General features: G+C 42.9%; 1 long non-coding RNA gene across 1 annotated transcript; it reads right to left on the bottom strand.

The window, feature by feature from the left end:
• Positions 1–239: 239 nt before the first annotated feature.
• Positions 240–24677, bottom strand: LOC139078040 (uncharacterized). The gene is made up of 2 exons (XR_011530756.1): positions 23862–24677; positions 240–2071 (listed from the first exon to the last, which is right to left on the bottom strand). It is a non-coding gene; the product is annotated as an uncharacterized lncRNA (long non-coding RNA).
• Between the last annotated feature and the right edge of the window lie 349 nt (positions 24678–25026).

Below are 25026 nucleotides of genomic sequence, written 5' to 3'. Positions count from 1 at the left end.
CTACATACAGCGTGATCCTAAATCTGTAAAAATATCTATGTGTATGTTTATATTCATATATCAAAATGCCAACAGTGGCAGCATCTAAGCTATATTTGCAAATTATCACGTATTACTGGTGTAAACCGAAAAGAATCAAGAAAAACAATGTTTCTAATTTTAAGGATCCATAAAGAAAACTATGACATGGAACTTTCTAAAGCTCTGCTTATATTAAAGGAGCCTAATGGTTCATCACATAACAAGGTCCAATTATAACTATTTAATTTATTAAAGAATATATGAATTCTATGCTCAACACAAAAAATCATTTTTTTCAACACATCCAGGTATCAGATGAGATCACCTGTACAAAAACACGAGAGTGAGATGAAAAGAATGACATTTCGGGAAATTTTAAAATATGCTCCTTCCCCAAGTTGATTCAGAATGCGAAATTCAAAATGGATCTGTGAGTAAGAAACTGCCTGGTTCATCAAGGAAGAAAAACAACTACATAAAAAATTCAACCTGTTAGATCAAATGCATGTCAATTCTATCAAATCACAAATGCAGTCTATCCACAAAATAAATCACACTACACGATTTAAAAGTTGAAATTCTTCTTGAGAGTAGACCAGTTTCCTATGAATGAGAAGTAGGAATTATTTCTTTTTTAATAAGTCTTCCAGGAGCCATAACCTACATGACCCCATTTCTGTGGAAGACGGTTTCATCTTCCCCTGCCACTGAGTCCTCCCTATGAAAAGGCGACCTTCCCCTTGGTGAATAAAACCTCATTCGAATGGGTGCGCACTCTCGCTCACATTTTGAAATATGTTTGCATAAGAATTTATTTATGGCTGAAAAGGTTCAGGAGATTTTTTTCCCCTTTTGCTCTCTCAGGGATTTGTGACACGGTTCCTGCATTGATTCCATCAAATGAGCTCACACTCACGCGGATGCTGCCTTTCCTGTGCCTTTACCTGCCCGTACGCAACGTGGTCACCCTGATCCTCTCTCCTTCCCAGAAGTGGGCCTAACGTAGCCAGAGGCCTCTGACTGACGGAAACGCTTTATACGATTAGCCTAGTATTTGCAGCTTTAACATTTACAAGTGGCCATGCATTAATTGTTCCTTTTGCAGAGGGACAAATTGGAATAGGACGAATTAAGAGTCTGGTGTACAGAAGCAAACACCCAGACTAGTGACTCAAGCCAGCCATGCACGTAACACCCCGGCCTGTCTGGCCTTTCATAGAATCTTCTGGGTGCTCATTCTAAAACGCCCCAGAAGTGAAGAGTTGACGTCATGAGGCTAGACAAGGAAACAGGGGTTACAGAATTATTAAAGAATTGATGGGAATCACTTACTTTTCGAGTCATATAGTTCTTTATTATAATGAATTGGGGGACGTTATTTGCCATGATGACATTTTCAGATTTAGGCATGTGTGACCACCTGGGGACCCATTCTATGGGATGTGAAGGACCCACGATCAGTGACTCTGTTATACGTATGGATAGGAGAGAAATGTACTTTTCCCCTGACAATTGCTACCTACGTAGAGTTCTGACTTGAAGGAAATAACTACATCTTATACATAATGGCCCCTTTTATTGGCATCTAAGACTCCTGCCAGTTTACGCTGCTAATCTTTGCAGGACTCATGCAGTCGGATGCCATGGGAAGGCTGCCTTCTCCTAGCCCCATCTGTATATTATGAACACCCGAAGGCTAAACCTTAAAAGTAAGGTGGAGCTTGGGTCCCTTTAACACGACGCACAGGGCAGTCAGAACAGCGGCTGGGTGCGTTGGTAGATGCAAGCAACGTAGTCATTCCTCCTGGGTTTCTTCCGGCTCTGGAGGTCTCTGGCTAAGGGGCTCGTGGCATGCAGCTGGCCTCCGGACTGTTTAGTCGGTTCACCTGCCCCTTGTCTTCTGCCTTCTATTTCATGACACGAAGGCAGGATAATCCTCTTCCACCAAAAAGCAACTCTAGTGAATGGGCTCTTCTCTCGCTGCCTCACCCTCGGCCTCCCTGCCCCCATCCGAGCCAGACCTCAGCTGCAGGGAGGATGGAGCTGGAAGCTAGAGAAAAAGGAAACTTGTGTCAGTGGGTAGAAAGCTCAGCCACCTGTCTAAACGGAACGTTTCCGCCAAGCTGAGCTGGAGAGACAATGGCTCCAGCTCCCGAGGTGGGAACCCCATCCCGGCTCAAGGGAACGGCCTCCCTGCAGGTGGGCAGAGGCCTTACATCAGCTCCAGGACTGCCCCTGAGAGGAGGTGTTGGCCTTGAAGTGCTGCCTCCGGGGCACATACCCTGCTGGCAGAATAAACAAGGAGTGGGTTGTTTGTGTGGACAAATATGGCCCAGCTGGAGATCTGCATGTGGGAGGAGCCCTACCGACTTTTATCCTGGGTGGGATGGAAGACTTGAAACTGAGGCTGAGTATGTGACAGCGGGAAATAAGATTCCATACTTCTTGGAAGGGTAAACACCTTTCAGGCTCCTCTCCCAATGGTAGACCACCAGTGTGCTTCCCCAGCTATTTAATTCCATCTATTCATTCTTTCAATCAGCATTCACTGGGTGCTTGGTGAACAGTGCTAGATGATGGGGAAAAGATAACACTGCCCGGCCTCTGCCCTCACAGAGCTCTCACTCAGCTTCCGAAGCTTAATAAATCACGTCCGCTCCAGCTGGTTTTCTTTTCAAGCAATGTGATTCCCAAACTCTGGGTGAACAAATACTGAGTGTGACCAAGTCCTTGGAAGCTTGGATTGGAAAGACGGGAGAGAGAATCCCGCCAGCTCCCTTGTTTTCAAACCGGGGAACTGAAGCCAGGCCCTCAGGAAGTTCAAGGTGGGGTGGGATCCGCTCTGCAGCTCCCTGACTCCCGCCCAGCGCTCCTGGCTCTGCGCCTGGCGCACTCCGCCTTGGGACCTTCTCCCTCCGGCCTCATGGGGAGGAAAGTTTTCATCTAAATATGAACGCAGGGCAGGTACTCATGTAGACAACATTTTATTGCAACTACTACTCATAAGGTAGTTTTGCAAGACACAGCTCAGCAGCTAGTGAGCCTGCGACCTCTGTAGTGGCTGCGTCTCCTCTGTGAGGATGCCAAGTGCCATGCTCGCCTTCAGGACAGAGATGCAGCTTGAACAGGCTTTTCCTCCTGAGAACAAAGAGGAAATAAGCTTTGAGTTTTTTTCTGAAGCATTTCTCTCTTTAAGAAGAAGGTCCTGTGGTCACATAGCAAGTTCTAATGATGATTCTTGGAGCTGAGAGCTAAACCTAGAATCTTCCTCTCTCTTCTTTCCAACCAGGGATATTCGTTTAAAAAAAATGTTACAAAATCTGAGGTCGTTTTTATTCTGCTGTAGGAAGGAAAAATTATTTCACTAACAGCATTTTTAAGTGCCTTGATATAGTTTCACCCATTCGATTCTGCGAAAGTTATGAGATTGGTGAAAAAGATGATATAACTCCAGTTTCAGGTAGGCAGAATGTAAGTTTTTAAATGAAGAAATATATTTACAACTTTCAGGGACTCTGTATCACCCGCAGAGTGGTGGCGATGCCTACGTGAGAACGTGGGTCTCCTGATGCTCAGTTCCAAGACCTGCTGTGGCCGCAGTGAACGTCCTGCTGTGGCCTGGCCATTCTGCTCCTTTGAAGATTACTGCTGTGTAAAGCTGATATATCATTACAGCAGTGTGATATCAGCATAAGAGTAGACAGGTTAAAGGAACACAACAGAAACCCAGAGCGTCCAGTACATATAAAAATTCGGGGTGTGCTAAGAATAGCTTTCAAAATAATAGAAAAAGGAAAGAATAAAAGTTAATGAGATAATTAGTTAAATCTTTGGGGAAAAAATCCAAGTTAGAGCCCCATACAATATCATACATACATACATTCCAGATGAATTGTGGTTTCTTAAAAGTTAAAAGGTAAACATTGTCATGTAATACAATTAGAACAAAAATCAGGGCATAAAGAAATCGATGATTTCAGGACAAGAAAGAGTTGTGTAAGCGTAATAGCAAACACAGATACCATCACGTAAAAGTGCGACATATCTGATTACATGAAATATCAAATTTCAAAACACACACACACTCCACAATATACATGGCAGACAAAAGACTAATATCTTTACTATATAAAAGATACTTTGATCTCACAAGGTTGCAATCTATCATAACATTAATAAAAAAAATAAATAAAAAAACTGAAAAAAAAGATACTTTGTAACTAAATGAGAAAAAGATGAACACATCAATAGATCAGCAAAAAATTTGGCAAAAGATATGAACAGGCAACTCACTGAAGAAAAGACAGAAATAAATGGTAACTACAGGAAATAATTTTTTACCTCATTTGTAATTAAATGAAAATTTTAATAATTTCAACAAATTTATCATGTAATATAAACATGCATTAATTCAGCATCTATCCTATAAAGTTGGCCAATATTTTTCTTTTCAATGAATAGGCCCAGCACTTAGTACAAGGGCAGAAACGTGAGCATTCACGTCAGCTCACGGAAACGTAAAGTGGAGTAACCATGCTAAGGGGTAATTTAGCAATAAAGACAAGAGCCTGAAAAATACATTCTCTCTTGTCCTGGATCAGACAGATCGGTCCACTGTAATCACTAGGGTCCTTCGGAGAGGGAACAGGAGAGTTAGAGCCAGAGAAGGAGATGTGAAGATGAAAAGGAGAGAGCCGAAGAGGGGAGGGGCGCGAGCCGGGAGCGTGGGCCGCCTGTGGAAACCGGAAGAGGCCTGGAAGCAGCTCCTCCCCCGGGGCCTCCGGGGGGCTGCAGCCTGCTGACACCTGGATCTTAGGACTCTGACCTCCAGAACTGTAAGAAAATAGATTTGTGTTGTTTTAAGCCACCAACAAAGAAAAATTTTCTCCGTGAAGTAGGATCTACAATGTTACGATATCAGATTATCCTAAGGATTATAATGAGAGCTTGGAGAAAATATGTTCACTGTAGCATTAGTTATAATGGAAAATAAAAGGAAACAATCTAAGTATCCAATAGTGAAAAACTCTGAACAAATAATGATATACAGTCATGGGCCGCATAATGGCATTTCGGTCAGTGACGGACCACACAGACAGGGGCGGTCCCATAAGATGAGGACCATACAGCCCAGGTGTGCAGTAGGCTGCACCGTCCGGCTTTGTGTAAGTGCACTCTACAATGTCACACAAGGAAGAGATTGCTTAACGACGCATTTCTCAGAACGTATCCCCGTTCGTTCAGCGACACGTGGCTGTATGTGCACAGGATTGGAATAATATGAAGATAAAAATCATGTAGTAGACAAACACATTTAATTGTGGGAACAATTTGCGATGTATTTCTAAGGGAAAAATTACCAAAGAGTATATGTATTCGTTCATTTATCCAACACACTGAGTGATGGACTTAATTACATAAATAACAATTACCTATGTGTATATGTAAGTAAAATACAGAAAAGACACAAGGATAATAACAATGGTTACTGTTAAGTGCTGAAAATTGTGAAGATCATGAAAATCATTCATAATCCCACCGTTGTTCACTTTAACAAGCATGTGGTACTTTGGAAATAAGAGAGTAATAATGAAGTTGTAAGGCAACATGTTTTAACATGTCATGCTTTTTTTAAAAAGACATGTCATACTCTTTTCATATGGCATGCTTTAACATCACGCTTATAACATGTTATAAGTTATAACCTGTCATGCATATTATTTTGCAAAACTCCTTCTCTTAAGAGCTTAATAATAGTGATACAATGGGATGATAAAATAGTCCCAGCTGCTTTTTCTTTTTTCATTAATTACCCTGAGCCAGGTTAAGAGCTTTGACGCGTGACCAGGGGTTTCAGCTGTAGCTTCTTGGATGCTTCGGAGACAGCAGGAGGAGGAGTTTGAGGTGCAGGGGCCGGCTCCAGATCTGCCTTGACCTCCTGGTCTCCAAACTACTCTGGGCCTTCTACACCCAAACTCTCCTGTGTTGCTCTGCCACGCACTGCATTTGAGAGAGGTGTTAAGAGTGGACTCACTGAGAGCAAAGCTGGACCATGAAACCAGCTGGTTCCATGCCTGACAAGTGGCTTAGAAGCATTCTCCCCCTTTCTCTCATAAAGACATGCTGAAGTGTGTGCTCTCAATTCTGTAAGAGCAGGGCCATCCTTCCATCCATTGAAGACCAGAAATATAGACTTTTTTCCAAAAAATATGTCTTGTTATATTAAGTGCCTAGACTAGGAATGAGGGGACATGATCATTCCATCAAGTTTCCGTACAAACTTGCATTAGCTGTTACAGGGACGTGGAAGGCACGGATCTTGTCTACAGAGGATTTATCACCTAGTGTGTCAATATGTCTTCCCATCCCCCTTCTCAAAAAAATTTTTGGCCTCCTTCCCTCTCAAACTGCAGCTCCACATATTTCCTCTTCACTGCCACCCTTCTAAACTCGCTGCCTCTACTTTCTGATCAGCCACTGCTCCCTAACCTATCAGCCTGGCTTCTGTCCTATTCTCCACCAATAACCCACTGAAAGTGGTCTCCTAAAGACCAACTACTATCCACAATTGTGGGGTCCTTCAACTTCCTGTCCATCCCCTGTCTACACAATTATCTTTCTAAATCAGGTATGGTCAGTGCCCCAAAGGCCCGAATAGAAACTTGGGGCATGTAGGGAATGGCTACTCTCCCCTAAAACTCTGCGCTAGCATTTTCAGGAAGACTGTCATACTAAATATTCCAATGATGTGTATGAATGTGAAACGTGCCCCCTCCTCAGAGTTGTCCCAACCTGCGCGACTATACACAGGGGCTCCAGTGCTCTTCATTGGATCCCGCAGTCACCGCATCAGAATCACAGGCTGGAAGAATACAGACAGGTCATCTGATGCCGAGACTGTAGACCAGCCACCTTTCCAACAAGTGGTCTTTCGGCCCCTGTGTGAACATCTCCAGTGACTGGGAGCACACTGTTTCGGAAAGTATCTCTCTGTTCTTCACTGAGTACAGAAAAGGAACTTGCTGCCTCTCGAAGCTTGTTTGTTGGTAAAATTTACATACTTTGGGACTATTTGGAACAAGAAAGTAGATTAGGATGGTGGGTGAGGGGATAATTTGGATACTCAATAGAGCTATGTTCGAGTGGTTTTGCTATTTAGTAATTGATCTGAGACTAATTCCTTAATTTCTCTATCCTTTAGTTTCCTCATCTGTCAAAATCGGGATAACATCACCTCCCTCTTAGGGATATTGCTAAGACATATTGACACACTAGGTGATAAATCCTCTGTAGACAAGATCTGTGCCTTCCACGTCCCTGTAACAGCTAATGCAAGTTTGTACGGAAACTTGATGGAATGATCATGTCCCCTCATTCCTAGTTTATCCCATTGCTTATTGCCTCCCTCTTAGGGTTCTGAGGGTTAAATGAGGTGACACTCACAGCGAGGGCATGGTGACACTGGACACTAACTGTCCCGTGCCCATCCGCTCCTGCCCAGGTGGATTTTTCCTGTTTCCCTCCACCTCTCTGTATCTTATGTGATTGGCAGCTTCTGCCAAATCCTGACCACATTCTTTGAAGCGTGCGTCTTCTGAACTGAGATGTGTGGACTTGAATGCTGCCCTTTGGATGAGATCCTCACATCTCAGAGTGGTAAACTCACTCGATTTGGCATGCTCCAATTCAGCAGCCTGGGTTCATGGGTTCAGATCCTGGACATGGACCTATACCACTCATCAGCCATGCTGTGGCGGTGACCCACATATAAAGGGGAGGATGATTGGCACAGATGTTGGCTCAGGGCTAATCTTCCTCAGCAAAAAAAAAAAAAGAAGAAGAAGAAGAAGAAGAAGATCTTGTTAAGTGTTTGTATATTGTATATATTAGCCTCTGTCATGCTAGACTGTGAGTTCCACAAGCCATCTCCTTCTCCCTCGCAGCCCACCATACTGGCACTTCACAGACAGCCCACAAATATTTATCACATTTAAGTTCGGCTTTAATTCTGCTTCTCACTCTCTTTGCAGGGTGGAAGCAGTCTGAACAGGAATGAACTGCTTCGAGGTCTACGCAGTTCTCTTTGAAAGCTCGTCCTTGGTTCTGTCACTGTCCTGGCTGTCATGTTTTCCTTTATTTTTTTTAACAAGTTTATCGAGATATAATTCACATACAATAAAGCTTATGCATTTAAGATGTACAGTTCAGTCGTTTTAGTATATTCACAGATTTGTGCAACTATCATTAGAATTAATTTTAGAACATTTTAATCACCCAAGAAAAGAAATCCCATAGCCATTAGCAGGCATTTCTCCTTCCTGCCCCTACCCCAAGTCCCTGGCAACCACAAGATTTGCCTGTTTTGGACACTTCACAGAAATGGAATCAGACAGCATGTAGCCTTTTGTGACCTCTTTCACTTAACATCATATTTTCAAGATTCATCATGATGTAGCATGTATCAGTTCTCCATTCCTTTTTCCTGCCGAGTAATAATCCCGTGTATGGATCTGCCACATTTTGATCACCATGTGGGTGGCTTACAATTTTTCTGGTTCCAGCTTTCAGTGCTGTGGGGACCTGGCTTACCGTCGTCCACAGGCAGACAGGCGGAGGTGATCTTCCTCCTTGAGTGAATGGTGCTCTCTGAGGTGGCTTTAGGGGACAGATGGTCCCTGGTTTGCAAGAGCACCCCGCTGCCACGTGCCATTCCCATACCCTTATCTGGAGACTCAGATCCCTGTCCTTTGATGACTTTTCCTTCTTTTCTTAGTTATTTTCTTTAGAGTCCTGAAGTGTCAATCATCTATGTGCTGCAAGCAGACACTTTCTGGAAGCTCTGTAGCTCAGACTGGACCTTCTTGGGGTGTGGGGAAGGATGAGCCTCCTGAGCCTGCGGGATCGTGTCTTCAGCCTGAGCCTCCCTTTCTTGGCCTCATACAAGCACTTCAGAGCAGAGGCAGCGCTGTGCGCTGGGCTCCAGGTCGCATGATGTGAACACAGATGTCAAAGACAGATTCTCAGCCATCCTATTTCCTCAAATATATATGCCCCCCAACACACACGTACTATTTTTTTTACTCTCTTTCCAGTGTAGACAACCTGTCACTTTCCTTTCAAACACTGAGAAATCTGGCTACAGTTTTGGTAGTAATAAGGTACTTTCTCCATATTTATATTAGCTCCTCAAAACTCCCACCCACTTAAGCCTCAAAAATTTCAGATTAACTCTGATGGAAGAAGTTGCTAAATATGCGTAATTATTTGTAATTCAGATGCAAACTGTAGTCAGATGTGAAGTTCCTATGGGGTCTCCTGTTAAAGCTTTGTGTTATTCTATGTGGGTATGTTATTTATTTGAAAAATAACTATTTTGTGGCCTATAAAAGTAAATGCATAAACATGTTCTGTAAGAATACTTTTTAATTATCTAATTAAAACTATTTATGTCTGCAAATACTTTTCACCTTTCTTTTCTTTTATTCTTTTATTTCTTTTCTCCTCTACAGTGGGCAAAATATCCATAGCTCAAACTAAAAAATGTCTGTCTATACAATCCCACATCACCTTACTAGATATTATGCCATCACCTTTCCTCCAAATGGGAGCATAATCTTATTTTGCTCCTTTGTTTTCTACAATAAACTTTTTGGTGAGAAAGTGGGGGTGAAATATCAGAAGTGCCTGTGCTCGGCTCTGGACGTTTCCGTGCCCGCTCAGAAGCCTTCATTACGGACAAGAGTCTGACGTTCCTTCACACGCTGAGGAATGTTGACTTAGCTTGAAAAAAAAACTAATTAAAAATGTTGTGGAAAATGCAAACGTGCTTGATTCAAACAGCCAAAAGGAATTATCCTCTTGCAGTGTAAACTGCCACCGAGGGCTGAAGTTCCTCCAATCAATTACAGCTTCTAGAAACCAAACAAATGGTGATCTTATTCTTGTCTCCAAATGATAAAATCAAGGTTTGGTGGAAGCATACTCTATTAGACTGTTCATACTGGTTTTCAAGATTTTATGCTGTTTAAGTTTTAGATAACTCAAGATTAAAACTACAGCCGCATGAGATGTTTTAATTCATGGTGACTGAATAAGATTCATGAAGTAGGACTTTTTTTATCGTCTCTTACTCACCGGCCCCTCATTCCAGAATTCCATTTTGGAGTTTATCAGAACAAACGCTTTCCCAGCGCTGCTCTCTCCAGCCCTGTTTGCTGAGTTCCACGGGGTTTGCCCACAATTTCTACTTCAGTGAATCGTATTTAGACAACCGTATATTCCATTTAGGCCTTTGCAATGACTGGGCCAAGGTCAGTTTTATATTCTACTGAAATCATAAAGTGACACTTGAGATAAACAGAGTGTTTACTCTCTCCATGTGAGCTGAGGCTGATATGTAAATTTATCCTTATTCTTTCATCAAATTTGCATTTACCCTCTTAGCCAAACACTACAGGGTTCCAAATCAAACAGTTTTAATGATGGTCAACTCTTTATGACCGATGGCCATATCAGAGAAAAAGAAACAGCAATTTAGATTAAAATGAAAAGCCCAGCCGAAGCATAACTCTCCTCTCTAGGTTAGTGGTAATTGGATGAACTTTCCATACAAGAGGTGTTTTGATGCTTCGCTGCTTAGCAGTAATTACCACAGTTTTCCGGCTTTGTGTGCAGTCCTGCCTCTGGTTATCTGCTGGAAACACACCACACTCACCTATCATCGGTAGGGTTTTTTCCAGTCAAATAAACCAAGTACCTTTAAACAGATTCTTTATACGAGAAAAGGAAAAAAAGAAGGAGGCGTAAAGGGAAGGCTTGGTTCCTCTCCGCAAACTGAAGGCTTCTTGGGCCACACTAACAAGGAAGCGACACAATAAATAATGACAACGCACAGAGTGGAACTTGGAGATCAGAACCCTGGCTTTTGGAGGCAAATGTTGTCTTCCTGTGAGACTATTCGGTTTCCAGTGTGTAGTTCTGCAAAGGTGAATGGGCCCCCGGGGCAGGAGGGTGTGTTACTCCTTCCTCCAAGGTGAGCAGGAATCTGTAGGTAAGAAGCCAGGAGTATCCAAACAGCCTCTGGCCCCATGAAAAGCCACTACCAGAGGCTTAAATCTCTCTGATGCAGTTCAACAAGGGTGAGCCTTTGAGAACGTGAGGGATAAAATTAGTACCTGTGTTTGCTCCCCATTCTTTCTGAACAAAAGGAGCTATTTCTGAGTTAGAGTTTGCAGAGCACAGGGGGGATTAAGCAATGGGACCACACAACTCATGGCTTTCGGGCTGGGGGCTGAGTTAAAGACTCCAGCCCAGACCCCAAGAGGAGTGAGAGCCCACTGGGTTATTATCCCCTCCTGAAACCTGGGCGGTTTGGGCCTTGCTCAGAGAGGAATAGGGCCAGACACTCGCTGCATTGCCCTTCTTCTGTTGTGTTTTGTTTCAGCACCAAATGCAACGTTAGCAAGTTCAAAGCAAAGGGTCTCCGAGACAGACTGCACAAAGAAGAGAAAAGTGACATTCTTTCGGGGGCTCCCAGATCCTGCTTCCTGTAAGGAATAGAAAATGAAGACTGTTGGCCCTGAGCCTTGCTAGGTTACTGAAGATCTCCCACTTGGAATGTCAGACACATCAGTAAACGGCTTGATCCAGCAACAGAACTAACATAATTCACGCCATCGATACAACAAGACAAGTGCCTCTGCCCAACTTCACTGCTTGTCTTATGAAGAAGACGACGAAGAAAAAGAAAGAAAGGAGAAGAGAAAGCAAAGAGGCAAGGGGCCATGGGGGAAAGGCGGGGGACACAGTGCCTTTTCAGTGTGGCTGTCAAATGGCGATCTAATTGTGGCCGGGCTGCAGGAGAGCAGATAGCTTTTCTGAAGCCCGCAAGTATTTCTGCCATTCACGAGGCCGAAGGATGCCACACACAGTCTGTTTGTTCAACATAAGCAAACAGATTGTAAACTGGCTGATAATTTTTGTACTGACAATGTCATTTACAGCTGTCAGCCTTTCGTCTGCCTTGTTTGCTTTATTCAAATATGAACCAAGTGGACCTCCCTTCCAGCGCTTTCTTCTGCATTAAAATCACATCCATTCCCTTCCAAGCTGTCTTATCTAAAATTCATTGGAGGCCAATCAGTTGGCTGAATGCTTTGTTGTTTCCATGGAGGCAAGAAGTCTAGTGTGGACTTTTCGGGGATTAGGAAGTTTCAGATTTACAGCCTTGAAGTGCACATTTCTTTCAGTTGGCTTCTTTTGATTGCACAGAGGCAGGAAATTTAAATATAATTTTATGTCTGAGCTGGGAAGCAGTGCTTGCAAAATGTAATCAGCCTGGTTTGCAGCTCCGTCCCGCCAGCACTTGGCCTTTCCTCCTCTGGGTGAGTCCTTGGAATGTGCCGCCTTTGGGGCACACGTCTCTGGGCATCCGCCCTCGTGCCCCTGCGGCCTCTCTTCTGGCCGGCCCGCTAAATCTCATCTCTTCTCCACGGAGCCCTGTTTGGGGGCCTGCCTGCCTGCCAGGGTGTCCTCCACAAATCTGGAAGCTTCCTCTATTGTCAGTGGAGTTCGCAGTACTTTCCATTGATAATTCACACCAAACCAGCTGCCCGGCGGCAGGCAGGCGGCTGCAGACCCTGCAACTTTGCTCATAGGATGCATCACATCCTTAAAAGAAAAAAGCAAGGCGGCGCTGCACAGTCGGCACCTCACTGCGTCTGGGCTGACAGTTGGGCTCTCAAATGCTTCCAAGGCCAGGATGCGCTCAGCTCTGCATTTCAGCCTCAAGTTTTAAGGGCAGCATCAACCTGGAGGCATCTTTTCCAAGAGAGGGGGTTTGCTGCCTTCTATGGGCAAAAAGTGATCTTTCAGAAAACCTGTGATTCCTGGTCTCTCAGTCCAGCAAGTCAGATCCAAGTATCGCCGTGTATAGTGCAATTCAGTACTTACGCTGGAACCTGTAAAACATGCCATCACTGGCTGAGGCACTCTGATTTGATTTACGACTGTGGCAATTTGTTTAAACTCTCGTTTTCTCAGTCCTTCAAATGTGCATAATATTAATCGACCCTAATAAACGGATACCGAGAATAAATTATATGTAACAAGAAATTAATCACAAAAATTTTCACATATCGAGGATAAGTATTAAGGTCCATCCCAAATCAAATATGCATTTTTTTTAAATTGACTGCAACCAGCCTCAACTATTTGTTTAGTACCAACTTTTAGCTTCAGAAACAAAAATTCTAGTAGACGTAGTGAATAACACAAATGAAGTCATTTGAGAAGAGATAGTGTCCAATCTCATGTTGGATGGAATCTGATAGAAAAATACAACAAAATGAAAGTTTCACAGGGAAGAGGTCTCAGGATAGGCTGCTAAATGGGGACTATTCATTCTATTTAGTAAACATAGGAAGCATATAATGCAATCGAGAAGCTAGTGATTTTAAGTGTAACCAATGTGCTATTATAAAATAGACTCTATTATTTACTCTTATGTCAACTAACTTGTAAGGACTGCGATCGGGTACACGGACCTGTCTATTCATTAATATAGAATTTTATTACCAGTCTATGGTTCCAATGGTCAGAATATGTCCTACCATCTTAGACAGCCACTGCCTTCCTTGCAACTGAGTTCTCAATTCCCTAGGACTTCACAGAAGCCCTTCTTGCTGAGAAAGAAAGCATCAGTCTTTGCTTATCATCTTTAAGACTTAAATTTGACCCTGGTATATGTGCGTGTGTGGGGGGGTGTGGATATTTAGCAAGATGTTGTTAATATCCTGTTATTTAAAATACTATTGAGATTATTATAATTTTTAATACTGTTAATTAAAACAAAACTGATCTATTTACTCAGTGTTCCATGCAGTGTAATTGCTATGCGTTTGATCAATCGCTAAAGTATGTATCTAGAGCCTATCTCTTACCATATAAAAAAGTACAGTCCTGCACTCTTTATGTGCAATTCCAAAAGTGAGAAGCTCTGAATGCTGAAATTTTGACACCAAAACTCAATTGGTGACTAAAACTGAACTGAACTGAACTGAGACTGTGTAAAAGTCTTTGTTTATTCCGCATGCATTTGCTGCAGAAATATTTGTGTTTGGTTATGGGACTGCTCCCCTAAACCTCACTGGGGATATTATTAAATGCACGCAATACTTCCTATCTTATCTTTTCAAATCCTTGAATTGCTGGATGTTGAAAAACATTTGGACTCAAGGGTTTTGAACACATAGTGCATACCTGCCTAAGGTGTGTTCCATGGAATTCTATGGGAAGTAGGGTGTCACTCACGCAAACCATCAAAATTTGTGGCTAATAGTGCTCTGCTGTGAACAGACAGAAAGGGACATCATAATTAGAAAAGGCAGTTGTGACTCTGTTCATACACAAGAACGTAGAGAGGAATTGAGGAAATAAGTCATTGCTACAGTGGTCGATTTGGCCTGGACAGCTCGACGTCTGCACACAATACGTAGAGAGAAGGAAAAGAAAGGAAGATAAAGTAAACAGGACAAAATCGAAACAAATGTGTCATCTGAATAGAAAGTGTATGGTATTTCTTTGTACTATTATTGCAGCACTTCTATAAGCTCCAAGTCAAATCAAAATAATTTTTTAGTCAATAATGCCTCAAAGGGAGCAGCAAAGAAAAAGAAAAGGAGAATCTCGTTTGATGTTTCCCCTCCCTCTCGTTCAGTGGCTGAAGCTGACATCAGGAAACAGAAAGGCAACAAGAAGGGGAAATAAGAGAGTGTGGAAGGACGAAGGACAAATGGATGGAGGAAAAAAGAGAGAGAAAGGAATCACATCCGAAAATCACATTTGAATGTTACCTAACCCTTTATCAGTAGCACCCTGAATACTCCCAAGTGTGGGGCCCTGGACAGGCTCCATAATCTGTGTATGCCTCAGTTTTTCCATCTGTAAAATGGGAGTAATGCAGAACCCACTAAATAGCCATGAAGAGTAAACAGAGAGCTTAGAATACGTCTGGTACATACCAAGTACTCACAGACATTCGCCATATTTATTATTGAGATGCTTACTGCTGTTATTATGGCCATATGCCAGGGCTCGGGCACCAAGAGCTTCATGCGCTTTACCCCTGTCTCCTTACAACAGCCCTAAGAGAGGCCACACGATGGGCAAGTGAGCAGGTGAGCAGATAAGTTAGTCAGTCCCTCCCTTCTCTTCCTGCTTCTCCAGGGTCTTTAGAGTTGGTCTGTAAACGTCTAACAACTGGTTCTCTGGCAAAAAGTGTGTGTGTGTGTGCTTATTTGCTCATTATAGATAATGAATGGGTGGCACACAATTTATAAACAATAATAAAATATAAAATAGTCTTCATTTTAAATTTCATACAGTCAATTGTTTCTAACAGAATGCCTTTGCTGGTTTTGCTGAACTTTTGCGTTCCCAGCTGACCCGCGGCTGTGGTTCTGCGGGAGGGGTGCAGAGCAAGGGGCATGTCCATTCTGGATTACTAGTAGATTCAACAAAGAAGCTGCTCATCTCCCTGATCAACAAGTGTAGTTGCAACACGAATGTTGGTTGATATTGTTGTTGATGTTAACTGGTAAAATAAAAGAGAAACAATTAAAATATGTGTTGAAACTTCATTTGTCCATCAATAGCATGAGAGGCTTCTTTGCTCAATTAGGGAACAATTTTCAAATACTTGAAGGATGTTTCCTCAAGTGGACGTGCTTTCACAATACAATGGCTACAAACACAGCACACTTTTAAGTTTAATCTGCTATGTTAACATTTTCTCCACCACTGTCTTAAGTCCAGATAGTCAACAAAACAAAAAATCAAACTCTGATTTGTAGCATTTCGCAATTTCCGTGGTATAAATACTCTCATCAGGGCTGATTTCAAGCTGCCAAATGACGTCACTGACCACGGATTTGGGAAGAGATGCCAGTAGCAGACCATTCTCTACAGGTTTCATGAAGGAGGTAACCTGTGAACTTGAGGTCTGAAGAATGGGTAAATTTTTATAGACAGAAGTGGAGGAAAGGGCATTCCAGGCGAAAGATACACCTTAAATAAAAGACAAATATGGAAACCATTTTGACATAGAGAGGCACAGAAGGGCCTAGAGAAGACACTAAGATCAGGTAGGATCATGGGAAGGAAATCTGGAGTCAGACCTGGAAGGCCTCTGAACGTCTTTCTTATCCTGAGAACTTTCCTTTCTTCTCATTAAAAGTTTATTTTCTTTTACTTTTGTTTTTGTTTAGTGGGGGATAATTTGCATGTTTATATTGTTTGGGTTTATCATTTTGTGGAATGGAGGCCAAAAGGAAACAAGGAGGATGGTGTAAAATAATCAGATCTGATCTTAAAGGACACCACCCTAACAGCCAGAGTCCTGGAAGGGCTGGGAGCTGGCTGACTGGAGGTGGGGAGAGTTGGGAGGAATTGGCAGAAGCCAGTGCCAGAGGGAATGAGACTGTACCAGGCCATAGCAGCAAGAACGTCCGTTTCAGTTGTCCTGGATCAGACCTGACTTATTACCATCTACGTCTCCAACAACCAAATCAGGGCCCGGCACCTAGAAGGTGCCCAACAACATCTGCTGAATGAACGAGCAGCCAAAAGGGAAAGCGGGAGTCAAGGGGGAGAGATCTCAAGTGTGTTCATATCTGTGAGACAGCTCCGAATAACATCGAGTTCTATGAAAATACAATGCATTCTTTATCAAAGTAGGAAGCAAAGATATTGTCTGCCTAAACCAGTTCTGATGAGAAGCTGAAAATGTTGACTGTATCCACAGTTTTCATAGGAACCATGTATGTGCTATTGAAGTAACGTTTAACAAGAATTTTTTTACTCTGGATCACATTTTTCCTAGGCGCCTATATTTTGTGCTGTCATTCCAACACTACCATCATTCTTTGTCACTGCTCCCTTTTCAAGAAGTTAGTAATCTGTAAACAGTTTATTAAATGCATTTATGGAAACTCCTCATTACGAAATGCTTCTTAGGAATCCATCTGGGAGCCATTTGGGGATTTTTTCTTTTTGTAATTCAAAGCTTCCTTTCCGTCCAGGTGGGGAGCACTTGAGAAGGGTTATAGTGATCTGCAGACATTAACACTGAGTCCAGGTTTTGAAGCATATTAATAGCTGCAAGCTTCCTTGTCTGAACACAGGCCATGACTCAGTGTTAAAGCACTAGGCTCCTGGATGTGAGAAGTCTGTGTCTGTGGGTTACCACTGTATCTACAAGCCCAGTTAATCATTACAGGTTTCTCTGCTAATCACCAGAGTGGGGCTGACCCCCAGGGCAGGAGAGAAATGGTGGATTTCTACCTACCACTCTGAAGGAACTGAGCTCCACTGGTTTTATTCTGAAGCTGCTGAGATATAGTCCCCTGCCCCTGCCCTTATCAATTTTTATTCTCTGCTTCCTTTAAATTGATGAGACAATGACTCGGTTGTTTGCTTCTTGGGGTTACTAGTGGCGACTGACTGTTTCCAGGCCTGTAGGTTTTGATCTGACCTTCCAAGTCTTTGGCTGAGGGGTGGGAGGACCGGAGCAGGGAGATGTCAGGTTCCACTACATGGTGCAATGGCTTAATTTGCTGAATCATAATTCCTAATTTTCCTGAAATCCGTGAAATGACCTTGATTACCCCACTTATATTCAGATTCAAGGGCTGAGCTTTTAAAGACCACCTGTTAGATAATCTCCCTCCTTAAACTGAGATCTCCAAAACAACATGTGCCATTTCGTGAAAATTTTTATCAAAGTTTAACATAAAAAAAAGTGAAGCCATCATAAATGTACCACCCAGTGAATTTTCACAGACCAAGCATAGCCTGTGACCAGCACTCAGATCAGGAAGAATACCACTAGCCCCTTGGAAGGCTCAGCTGTGCCCCATCCAGTCACGTCACCCTCCCCGAGGGTCCCACTAGCCATCCAGCAGCATAGATGAGTTTTTGAACTCCCGATAAATGGAGTCATACTGTATTTACTCTTTCGTACCTTGCTTCTTTTAGTCAACTTTCTCTTTATAAGAGTCAACCATATTTTTGTGCTTACTTATACCATAGTCTTTCTCATTGCTGTATACTATTCCTTTGTGAGAACATATCACTACCTATTCATTCTAAATGTATCATTTTTTATCTTCAAGATACTTTGGAGAGGAATTTTCACCACATCTCAGCACATTCAGAATTTGAATCACCTCTTTTGAGTCCTTTTGTATTATTTTCTCCCTCTCCAGAATGCAATTATTCTAATAAACTTCTCGTGATTTTGTGGCTTCATCCTCCTTCCCATCAGACTCACCCATGAGCACGGATCTGACCACATCTCCTTCTACTGAGAACCTTTCCCGATGCAAGTTCCTCACCCATAGCCCTCCGCGGCTTGGCCCTTCCTTTGAAAGCACATGATCTACTTTTTCTCTCTGGGACTCCATCAGTATCTTCCTGCCTCCGGGCACTTGCTCAATGATTTCTTTAACCTGGAAGCCACTTCTCCCCAATGTGCAATTGTCAGAAAGTGCCAACTCAACCTTGAAGACCCAGATCACATTATCCCCAGCCCCGATCCCCGGGTCGCCTCCTATCAATGTCTGGTCTGTAAGGAGCTACCTCTCCTGCTCAGCCATGAACTTCTGGGTGGCTGAGATACTTGGATTCCTACCAGGCTCTCATCTTTGTTCAGGTATCTGCTCAACGGCAGTAGCCTGGATGTCCTACACCCTGTTGTCCTGGCTCCCTTCCACACTCCCTGGTCACCCTCCATCCCCCTTTTCCAGAACAATGCCTGTGGGACAGCATACCTTTCAACGGCTATGCATCTTACAGAGGCAAGTGAGGGGCGGAGAGCTATTCTGATGACCAGTTAGAGAAGATTCATGTCCAGGCTTGTTCTCCTCTGAAAACTCTCACTGACTGTACTTTCTTGGAATTATTCTCCAGGAAGAATGAAGAGCAGAACACTGTGCACACGAGCAGCTAAAATGCCTGAAGCCCCATGAAAATCCTGCAAGTTTAACATGCTTGGAGGTGACCAAAGGGAAGTGGAGGCAGGGTGTGTGCAGGAAAAGAGGGAGTATGAAGCAAAGCGGAGCAAACTTCCCATCATTATTGTTCTATTTACAGAAAATAGTCCTTGGTCTGACAATCGTGTCATCATTTACAACGAAATATCACAGTTACCTTGTTTTTTATCCATTAATCCTAACACTTAGTGGGACAGAAAATCTTTTCCTGAATGCGAATTTATGTGAAAAGTCTTCTAATGGGAGAGAATTTAAATTGCAGGTAGTTATGCATACAATGAATCACCTTTTCTGAAATTAATATGATCACGTAAAATCAAGATTGCCCAGAAAAACGTACTCTGGGTGGTGTTGTTAACTGATTATGAGGCCCATTAGATTTCTATTGATTAGAATTTCTCTATGATCCTGGAAAAGAATTTCGACAGGAGACTTTCAAACTGGATTCAGAAGAAATCAGAGTGAACTTCCTCAAAATGCAGGAGTTTGCTGAAAACAGTTTCTTGTAGAGGGGAGAAATGAAGTAATGAGTCCAAGTTAGAAAGTTCAAAACTGGCCAGCTAAATCAAGGATATGTCAGCTCTCAACACATCCCTTCTTCTCTTGGTGTGTGACCTTAAGATTACCACCTTAAGAAAATAAGTTCTGTGAAAATAAAAGTAATCAAGAATTGGCTGGGATTTCTATTGCATTTTAAACAGTTCATTCATATTCTCCTTGTACTCTAAAAGACCAACTCAAAAGCAGTGATGAGCACAAAGCAAGAGGCAGCTAGGAAAAAAACAAGTCTTGAAATGATAAATGCAATGTTTCATGTCAGCAACTGGAATTTTTTTGCAGTGTTACTGTCTTGGCCTGCTGACAACATGATTTAATGGCCTGGTTGCTCCGTGGGTTGACATAGCAACCATGGAAAATGCCATAAATATCTCAGTTGTGGACGTGAATGGTATGTTTACATTGTGTGTGCTGTATTGTATGACATGTGGTGGCTGTTGTCCCATCCAGTTGGAAACGTCTGGAATTGACAGCCATTTTTTAGAGTCATTTGGACTGAAACGACTCTCATGACAGATACTTTACTGCAAGTCCAGAACTGTGCATTTTTGTGTATATTTGACAAATTACACTCAGTATTTAATGAGCCATGGGGCCTTAACACAGTTTGCCATGTACCATAAGCCACTTTCTTTTTCACAGTCGAGACAATGTTAGATTTCTTCTGCATTCAGCACAGTAGCGAGCAATTAGGATGTTAGTTCAGAATGGAATCTAGTGAGCAGTTTTATAGACTTCCTGAAACCCAAATCCTAAAGTTGAAAAGGATTTTAAAATCACTTCTAGTCCAATTATTTTATTCCTGAGATGAAGTGAAAAAAGGCCTTGGCTTATTGGCTTCATGCTTCCAGCTCTCTGAGGAAAACAATGATATCTATACTTCTCTGTGCTCAGTAGATTTTGTATGCTCAAAGAAATGCGAACCATATGTTCAAAGAAAAAAGGAAAAGAACCTAAAACTGGTTGTGTTGTATTGACTGTCACTCCCCCAAAGACCACCAGTAAAACCTACTTATCAAGCAAAACCATGTTTATAAGACCCACTTGGTTTTGCAGATAAAGCAAAATGTCGTGAGTGAAGAACAAACAAATTTATCACATCTTAGTAAGGGGGAACATCACCTTGATGGCTCTTAGTGACTTAAGATAAAAATTAGGACAGGGCATCAATAGTACCTTTAGGACCTGGGCTGGGTGAGTTTTAGGGTGGTCCTTGCCAGGTGGGTAACTGACTTGAACTGGGCGAGTTTATGATAGGATAGTTTTGGATGAGTGGGCACAGCAAGACAAGGATCTGGAAGAGAGTCTTGCTAAGGTAGCTATTGGTCTTGATAAGTAAATTGTTTAGTTGGTTTATGGTCTTATCTTCCAAAAACAGGTATTCTTAAAACAAGCAGCTAAGCTTCTTTAGTTTGCTCTCAGTAATTTAACAAAGGGGCTGGAAAGAATGACTAATTTTAGTATTGTTTAACACAGGGTCAAGGTTTCTATTCTCAGTAGCCTTCCTAATCTGAATCCCTCTGGGTCTTGTTATGCCATTCATTCATTTGTTCACCCTTTTGCTAATCATATATTGAGCATTTAGGACATCATTTAAGACTTGATACCTGCCTTCAAGGAACCTACAATATATATTCTTGGGTCTTCTTAATGTATTACTACTCTGTTAGACTCTTTTAAATTGCAAGGAGCCAAGACATGCTCACATAACCACAGATGAGCATTTCTATTATAAGGGCTCTCCAGGAAATTAGGAGGCACAAGAAACTGTCTCAGCCCCCATAAAGCCAGGCCTCATGGAAACCAGAAACACTTTTGACTACAGTTCAGGCTATTAGAGGAGCTCTGGTGATCCTACAGTCACTCTGGCGGCCCCGTCTTCTCTCCTGGAGGAGAGGATTGATTAACTGATCAGTCACAGTCCAGGATGGAGTATCACTATTTTGCCAGATTTTTATACCAGGCCAACTCATCACCCAGCTCACAGACAACGGTGTCCCTAGATCAGTGCCAGGATCTGGTTGGGTGCCATTGGATCATGGCTGAGTCCTGCCCCAATCAACCATGCTTCATAAAACAGGTTACATGACAATGTGCACAAGAAACTACCTGAGGCCTCTCTGCTCTCAAAGCCCCTGGAATGGTAGGCCCTCAAAGGCCCAGGGTGAATATATGCTAGTTGGTAGAATCACAAAATATCAGAACTTACTACCAGAAGGGATTTCAAGTGCATACATTCTTTTTCCTCATAGCTAATGTCTCATCAAGCCCCAATTCCTTTAGTTGAAACTTAAGTCTTCACTAGGGTCATACTTAGCTCTCTTTGCTAACGTTATTTTGTTGCTTTGGTTTTTTAAAAATTTTTTATGGCACAGTTATTAGATTCAAAACAACTATGGAGAATATCTCCATGAATGAGTAGAAACAACCAGAGAATTGAATTAAGAAATTTTTAAAAGCTTAGTCTTTCTTCTTTTTTTTTCTTTCACTTTAATCTTGGTTTTGCAGAAGAAGCAAAATATTGTCAGCAAAGAATAGACAAATTTGTCACATCTTAATTTGATGGTAAAGAATTGCCTGCAAACATTGACCTTTATGTCTTTGTCTTGGGATCAAACTGTAACTATGGAGCCTGGTTTCACAGGACGCCTGAGAGAAAGTGTTTAACCTCGGTGAAGGTAACAAGCCTTGTCCTTCTCACGCCCATCAGGTATTGATGTGTTTGGTTTACAGACTCATTCATCACAGTGCTGTGAGCAGTCAGCTGTCACATCAAGATGGGGCCTTCGTCTCCCAGACTTCTAATTTACCTTGTTTAAATCTCAGAATTAGCACTGGAAAAGTGAACACTCCTCTTGCTTTCGGTATGGGACACATGGAGGCCATTTTTAACTTTTTGGAGCTGCAGCTCACAGAGTATTGCTTCTGATTAAACCGTTCCTGTCCTGTAGAATGTCTTCACAATGAGAGACCAGGTTTGGGTCCTCTCTCCATGGCTGACTTCTAGGACTTCCCAAGTGACACTGTTATGGGAAGGGCAGAAGCAGAGTCACATGTACAAGGGTCACAGATGTAGTACTCAGATGTAAGGAAGAAATGCCGCTAGAAGCTATGACACCCAGTAGCATGAACACATCTGGCATCCAGATCTTGGTTTCTAATGCCATTCTCCAGTAAGAGGAACCAGTGCTCCTGGAAGAAACGGCTGATTCTCAGACTGGGGCGGAGAATATACAAGATGAGCCTGGTGCCACTTGTAGTGCCTGGAGGTAAGGAAGGCTTAGAACAAAGAAGCACCCAATGATGGAGGAACAGAAAGGGACTCAGGAGCCTGCTGACAGAGCTGCCAGTGGCAAAGGATGAACTATTTGCACAAGAAAATAACTAAAATACTATTATATTATAACCCAAAGTACAAAACAAATACCCATGAGTCTGTACTGATATAAAAATAATCAAATAAATCAATAAATGAAGTAGAATTGATGAATCTCCCGTGCAGAAAAATCACAAATGGTTTATGTAGATCCTCTGCCCTCAAGAAGGGGGAGCATAAGCCTCACTCCTCATGTGTGAGTTCTACACAGGGACTGCCTTCCAAAGGACACAGCTCAGAAAGGGGAAAAAGGAATAACTTCACAGCGGAGGAAGCTGCAGACGCCACCTCATCGAGGTGACATTTACAGTGGTGTCATTTTGATAGTATGTTCCCTTGATAGAATGTGATGAAAATGGCACTTTACCTCTGTGGTCTGCCCCCCAAACTCAAAACCCCAGTTTAACTGTAAGTAAAACATTAGACAAATCCCAAGTGAGGGACATTTGACAAAATGTGCTCACAAGCACTCTGCTAAACTGTCAAGGTCATCAAAAACAAGGAAAGTCCCAGCAACAGTCACAGCCAAGAGGGCCCTAAGGAGACAGGATGAGTGAATGTAATGTGGTGGCATCCTGGATGGGAGCCTGGAAGGAAAAGGACATTAGGTACAAACTAAGGAAACCCAAATAAAGAACGGACTTTAGTTAATAGTAATGTATCGATTATTAGAAAGACAAAAACAAAAGTAGGGCATCTTTACTTTTTCAGTTCATGTGATTGTTCTCACAATGCTCCACCCCTTTGAGTAGTGAAAACTGAAGCCAGCAGAGTTCTCTGCTGGTGTCCTAAAACACCACCCGTTTTCATTCCTGACACTGTATCAAGCGTGTTCGGACCAAGTGAAAATAACTTACCTGCTTGCTCCAGGAACACTTGATCCTCAGAAATAAGATTGTGCATCAACTAAAATAGCTTACTTTCCAAACCAGCAGCTTCCTCAAGATTTGCTTCAAGTCCCTAGTCTCGCGGGGCTCACCACCCCAAGCCGTTCGGTCACAAACTCTGCCCAGTGCCAAATGGCTCCTCACCTCGCAAAACGTTCGTTCAAATCACCCTGTGCAGACCCTGACTTCCACATTCGGAGACGCTCCCAAGATCATACTGCAGTAGATCTGCTAAACTTAGTTTTGTTTCTTCAGCAGGTTTTCCTGGGGTCTTCTGGGAAGTTGACAGTCAACAGTAGTAAGGTGAGGGCAAGAGGACTTAAGATCCTTAAGAGTGCCTTAGTGTCTTCCGCTTTAACACAATCGCATTTCAGGTAAATATCCAGTTGAATCCAAGTTCAACTCCTATCAGGGCAGTTTCTAATCCTCCTGCTTCTCCTGCCCAAGATGGCACCTGTGGCTTCTTTGGGCTCTGGGTGATTGGCAGAGGAAGGAGGGCCCTTGGTCCTCCAGATGTTTCGGGGCCCCAGGCTTGTGTCGCTGACCGAGTCTGCAGCTCACTGACAGGTGTCGCCTCTCTTGTTAAGCAGGCTGAGCGGTTGGTTCTTCCTGTCCAGCCCCACAGGTTTCCCTGAATTCTGGTTTTAACCGCCAATTTGGTCTGCGGTGTAGATATCAACCTCGGCTAGTGGGTGTTTTGTCCCCATCACGGTGGTTCTGCCCTGGGCACGACAGCTGCCCTCCGCATTCGCCGTGAAGCAGGTGAGGACTTCTGCCTCCTTTTCGTGCTACAGAAGAACTCAGGTAGGCTCTGGAGGCTAATTAAGGCCTTTTTTCTACTTAATCAGGCCATTGTGCCATTGTCGCTCAACTGTGGCCACCCTTTGTGAACTCAGGGCCACCCTTTGAACACTCTCCAGCCAGGGTTTCCAGTTTTGGGTTTTCTCCACTTAACCCTTTGCCCCACCCAATATTTCAGTCCAGATGTCACAGGTCATTGACTCCTCACTTCTTCCTGCTTTGTCTCTTCTTTCCACACTGACCTTTCCCCTGAGATGGAAAACTGTTTCCCCTTCCTGTCTGTCTAGGACTTCCCCTATATTGTGGCCTCCTCCTCCTGAGGTGACATTCAAGG

The sequence above is a fragment of the Equus przewalskii genome, chromosome 21 (genome assembly GCF_037783145.1).
Source record: "Equus przewalskii isolate Varuska chromosome 21, EquPr2, whole genome shotgun sequence".
Classification (NCBI taxonomy): Eukaryota; Metazoa; Chordata; class Mammalia; order Perissodactyla; family Equidae; genus Equus; species Equus przewalskii.
Note: the sequence above shows the minus strand (reverse complement) of the source record. Positions and strands in the feature narration are given on the sequence as shown.